Source organism: Aegilops tauschii, chromosome 1 (genome assembly GCF_002575655.3).
Source record: "Aegilops tauschii subsp. strangulata cultivar AL8/78 chromosome 1, Aet v6.0, whole genome shotgun sequence".
NCBI classification, from domain to species: Eukaryota; Viridiplantae; Streptophyta; class Magnoliopsida; order Poales; family Poaceae; genus Aegilops; species Aegilops tauschii.
In genome coordinates, this window is record NC_053035.3 from 377,756,820 (window position 1) to 377,762,942 (window position 6,123).

At 44.7% G+C, this 6,123-nt stretch overlaps 1 pseudogene; it reads left to right on the forward strand.

The window, feature by feature from the left end:
- The first annotated feature begins 695 nt into the window (after positions 1-695).
- LOC141033319 (uncharacterized) lies at positions 696-5,751 on the forward strand (annotated as a pseudogene).
- The last annotated feature ends 372 nt before the right edge of the window (positions 5,752-6,123 follow it).

Below are 6,123 nucleotides of genomic sequence, written 5' to 3' on the forward strand. Positions count from 1 at the left end.
GAGATATAACTCAACTTAGCAAAACCAGGGCGCAAGCATGCAGTTGGCATGATTAAAGTGATGTCAGCTGAGTCCTAATTTTAAATCCATAACCCTTCTGTTGCTAAGACGACGCAACAGTTTGCGCACGGACTAGCTGAAGATAATTGGATCCGGAACCGATATTCAAATCGCGCCCCACGTGCTGTGTTGCGCACATGCGGTGTGTACGCAGCCCGCAGAATTGCTATCACCAGTAATTTTTTGTTCAAACGTTGAATTGGTGGCATAATCATGGTGAGGATGCAATGGATTACCTGAACAGGAGATCCACGGTGAGTGAGATGAAGGAGACCGATAATTTTTCTGTGACGAGCGAACTCCGCGGAAGGATAAGGATTGGCCTTCCTTTGGAGAGCCAGAATATGCCTCGCCTGTCACCACCGATGCTAGATGGAGAGAGATCTGGAACTCATCTGCGGACGACCCCACAAGTTAGTCAAATACTTGGAGGAACTATTTGAGAGCCCACATGTCAGTATGACTTTGAAGTCCACCTACCACATTTTCTCACCTCAGATGGAGGTACTCCTCGTAGGACTCATATAAGGCCAACCCCAAAAGTTAGTGAGAGACTTAGAGGAATTAGTAACTGAGAGCCCACTTGTCAGTCTCGTCGACGGTCAAGTGAAGTCGACCTACCACATCTCGTCACGCCCAAGAAACATGTCCATCTCTCATGCGTCGCAAAACTCACCCCACCTATCAGGTTATTCTTCTCCTGCACGGAAAAAATCGAAGTAGCCTCTCTCTTTCTTTCTCTCTCTCTTTCTCTTTTCTCTCTCTCCCAGATTCAAAATCATTGAAGGAGATCGCTGACAAACTGCAGGGAAGCAGATCCCCCCACAATTTAGAAAGGTGTGAGTTCCGAACAATCAGCGCATAAGATTCGGCAATCAAAGGTTAGTAAAAAATTTATCAACGCAGCTTTTGCGTGGCAATTCCTGATACACGAGATTCAATTTGTTGATGAATTTGTTGTGGTCGGGATTCATAGAATAAAACTGTTTAGTTTTACACTGTAGCTCTGATTTGAGTTTGTTTTTTGTTTTGTGTACTGTCGTCCTTGTAATACGAGCTTGTTACTTTTGTTAGGTTTCATGGTTATCTTTGTGCTAAGTGTTGCACAAGCAAATTAGTATCAGAGGATCTCACTTTGGTTGAGGTTGTAGTTTAATTAAAAATTAATTTATGTATATATTTATATATGTCAATTATATACAACTAAAAATATATCTCTGTTGGGTTGTAAGTGTAAAAGTTTAGTAAGGAAGATTGAGATCGACTTCGAAAAGTTTCAACACTGATACTGCAGGTTTATAACCTTTATATTTATTACGTCTCTTTTTTGGGCAGATGTTCAGGAGTGCGTCATCTGGTCAGGACAACAGGGACAGTCGGTCTTTGAATGACATCGGCAAGGATTATGGGAGGGAGGTAATAGTAAGGCAGTTGAACATTAGTGTTTGTTCTTTTATTTCTGGGACGTTTGCTGTCAAGGTATCACCACTGAGAACACCAAGTAGTAGATCATTAACAACAACAAAAAATGATTTATATATCCTGGATGAATGCTGTAATATCTATTTATCCTGTGCATCTACTCTGCAGTTGAGTATCGAGAGGTGGAAGAAATAAAAATTACTACAAAACGAGAAGAAGATCAAGGATGCAGATGCTGTCAAACACGCACATGCCATGCGGGCTGGAATAATTGGAGTCAAGAGTGAGATACAAGTTCTTGGCAAACGTCCCAACCAGGAGCATGGTGTGCGACAGACACCTGCGAAGAGGAGCATTCTAAGCAGCAGAGACTCCACTAAGCAGATTGTGCAGGTAACAACGAAAACTTCAAACGCTGGTTTTGAACGTACATGGAAGTTTTACTCGCACGTGCCTCTAATTATTTTTTGGTTTGAAGACACAGATGCCCACAAAGGCGCAGAGCGGGCGTTGTGATGGCCCAGCGTTTGTAGGCTGTCATAATGAAGAGGTACAGGGTAACAGAATTTCCTTTGATGCAAGCAGAAGGATCATTGGCAACAAAAGCATTGGTGTTCAAGGATTCAGTACGGTTTGCACAAGCAAGAAGAGCCCAACGACACAACAAACATAGGAGCAATAAACTCTACCATACAGCAGCACCAGAAAGCAATACAGGTGATAGCAAATACGAACGTGCAACAACATTTAAAGCAAATGTATATTTTTTGTGAGCAATTTTTTCTTTGTTTTCGTCTGGTATATTTAAATTGCAGTATCTTCCACACGCAGGTGTACGAGGAAGGAAGCAAGTATCACGGTAGTCCACGGATCGATGAAAACACAAGGCAAGGTCCTTTGAAAGGATCACCTGTGGCATTCAACATGAGGGGTCCTTCCAAAGGATCTCCGATGGCATTCAAAACCGTCAGCGAAATCACCAATGCACGAAGGTTGTCGCCAAGATCTGCTGGACAAGAGAGGCATGGGAAAACAAAGGTGACGTCGGAACTATGCTTTTTCAATTCCACACACAAACACTTTTATGGGAGAACAGGGTAAAGTGCAAAACAGGAGGACGGCTGTCCGTCTTGTACGGCTGTATGTGCAGTTGTTCTTTTATATAGGATGTTGTTGTGCCTCTCCGGTTGTATGGTGTAAACAGAAGCACATCTGTGCCTCTTTTGTGCAGATGTGTGTGTAGCATGGTCACATTCGTGCTGCTGGGTGTAATGTGAATAGTGCCTCTGGTGTACTGCTTATACTTGGTGAAGAGGCACGGGTCCGGTTTTGGTATACCAGATGAGCCCTGATGAGTCATATAAATCTTTTGTTTAGAAATTAAAAAAATGCATATGCTGCTCTGGACATCTAATTCCGTTTCTTGCCATGTGTTCAGGATTTGGCGGAGGGGATAACAGATGAGGGAAAGAAATATCATAGTTCTCCATCCATTTCGAAGGAAACGCAACGTTCACAGCAGCAAGTAGCGTACAACGCCAGCACAGATTGCATGGTAGAAGCAGCACAGTCCCTTGGTTGCACGAGTGCCGGAGAAACAGGGAGCAGCATTGCACAATGCAACTTGGAGAGGCAGACTCATTTATGGATTTGACCGTGCCATGCAGAAACGACGCTGCTGCGTGTGACAAACAACAGAGCAGCAGCAGCTCCGCTGTAAGTGGACCTGTGGCTGGCGAAGAGACTGATGTCGTCAGAAGTGAATGCGATCAGACGAACGAAGACACAGTAGACAGAATCATCATGGCGCCGCCGACCATTGTAGAGAAAGAAATGGACGACATGTTTAAAGAAGGCATATACCCAACGATTCAGGAGGTCACCGAAGCGCTCGAACCAGAGGGTGGTATGGTATTCGGGTCATTGGATGAGTGCTTTTTGTTTTTCTGCAGATATGCTAGAAAGGTTGGCTTTGCTGCCAAGCGATCAACGAGCAGAAGATCGACATATGATCAGCAGCTTGACAAGCAGGTGTTTCAGTGCACCAAGGAAGGGCAGAATAAAACAACTGAGAGACATGTTAAGGAGAGAAGGAGCAACTGCTTGATCTGGACAAGCTGCCCAGTCCAAGTAACAGCCAAGAGGGATACAGATAGGAGGAAATGGTATCTGAAGAACGTGCGTCTAGAGCACAACCACCAGCTTCACCCATCTGATTGGATGCTGAAGTTCATGAGATGCTATAAGAAGATGACACCTCAGGAGAAATTCTTTATACAAGTGCTGCAGAAGGTGAGGTTAGAACCAAGGAAGGTTATGCAGATTTTTACTGCCATGGGGAAACCGAGGCAAGAAATTACGTTCGACATGATTGACATAAGCAACATTGCATGCCGGGATAGGGCTGGAGAGCGCGGCACTGATATCGCAGACACCATGAAACTGTTTGCTGATATGCAGAGGCGGAGGCCGGGATTCCACCATGTGGAAGAGACAGAGAACAATGTAGTGCGCAGCTTGTTCTGGACAGACTCCTTGTGTAAGATGAATTATGATCTATATGGAGATTTCGTGTCTTTTGACACGACATTCTCAACGAATATATATGGCTTGCCATTTGCACCAATTATAGGTGTCGACAACCACGGGTCGACCGTCCTGTTTGGAGTAGGCCTTTTGAAGGATGAGAAAATAGGGTCATTCAAGTGGCTCCTAAGCACGTTTGTCGAGGCAATGGGAGGTCAAGAGCCGAAATACATAATAACAGACCAGGACCAGATGATGAAGACTGCAATAAAGGAAGCTCTTCCGAGAACGAGGCACAGGATTTGCTGGTGGCATATTAGGAAGAACCTGAAGGAAAATAACGCAGCAGTGTTTGCGCAGCACCCAGGGATGTCTGATGATATATTTCGAATCGTCAAAAACTCACTAGATCAAGACGAGTTTGAGCGTGCCTGGAAAGCAGCAATTTCTCTGCACAAGGCGGAAGGCAACAAACACCTGAACACGCTATGGGAACTCCGAAATTTTTGGGTGCCGGCCTACTTCAAGGACTATTTCTATCCTTTCTCATCAACAACCACTCGCAGTGAGAGCACGAATTCGATGTGGAAGAATTACATAGACCACAAGGACACTATAAAAAGGTTTGTTAATGTGTATCACATGATTCAGCAAAATTGCCTCGCCACGCTTGACAAGAAAAGACACCGAACAGAAGAGAAGGCGCCATCACTAGAGACGGGTTTTTCGATTGAAAGACAAGCAAGTCAAGTATACACGAATGAAATTTTCAGGAAATTCCAGCTGGAGCTACGGAACCGGACTTACTTCAAGTGCTCTGACCTGGCAAAGGGGAGGCAGTATTTTTAAAAAAAGATTATTGAGCCTAGAGAAAAAGTGTGGAAACCATATCCGGGCAAGGAATTTGACAGGTCTGAGTTCAGGGTAGATGTGGATGAGCAAAAAGAAATATACAGTTGCAGCTGCAAGAAAATGAGTAGGGATGGCATTCAGTGGTGCCATGTGCTTAAGGTGATGGACCAAATAGGCATGATTGATCAACTTCCAAAATCCTTTGTCATCCCCAGATGGACCAGGAATCTATTAGAGAGTCTGAAAGTTCTGTCTACAAGTCAAGGTGATAGCATGACCATACAAGACGATGAAACTATGAGATTCGGCCTTGCTTACGCTGTGTTGTCGGATATCTGTTCAAATGCTTGCAGAAAAGAGAAGGCATAACGTGTGATGCGTGAGTGTACGGTAGATATGAAAATAAAAGTCATGGCGGCACTTGCCGAGGAACCAGACACATGCATTCTTGCCGAAACTCTCAAGAACCCTCCCATGAGTGGCTCAAAGGGCACGAAAAAAGGAGATCGAATCAAAGCTGGTTCTGAGAAGAAAGGAAAAGGCAACAAAGCCGCATCCAAGTGCGGCCATTGTAGAGTAAAGGGTCACAGGAAAACAAACTGCCCGGATAACCCAGAAGTCCAGGAGAGGATGAGGATTGAAGAGGAGAAGAGGAAATCGCAGCAGGAGAAGAGGGCAAGGTCAATGAAATGGCCGACAACACCGACAACACCATCGAGGACATCAAACGGCTCAGGACAATGCACTCCAAGCCCAGGAGGAAGACGTCAGACGCCAACAACTCCAACGACCCCACTGACAGCAGGGAGCATTTACCAAAGTCTTGCATCTACGCCAGAATCGAACATCACACAAGCCAGGCACACAGAATGCGTGCAGGGAAGCCCGTGACAAGGCACGGAAAAATCTGCGCAGGCCATTTTCAGAAAGGAAAGGTCTGAGTGGAGACTTTTTGGTACCGGAGAACAGTACGAATAGAAAAAATTAAAAGGTAATAATGCAGCTTAAATAGGACGTAAGCAAAAAACAGTGATGACCGCAATCTTTCGCTTTGTTTTTATGTATGAATATTAATTTTACAGGTAAATAGGTTGAATAGCTATGCAGAAGGGTGGGGTTGCACAAGGGTCGAGAAGGAAGAATGGATCGCCGAACATTCAAAAACAAGGCCGCACGTGGAGCGATGAAATAGCAAGCAATTGGTGGGGAGGGCGGGCGGTTGTCGATTGTTTATTTTCTTGTGCTGTGGTTATAAGAACGGCT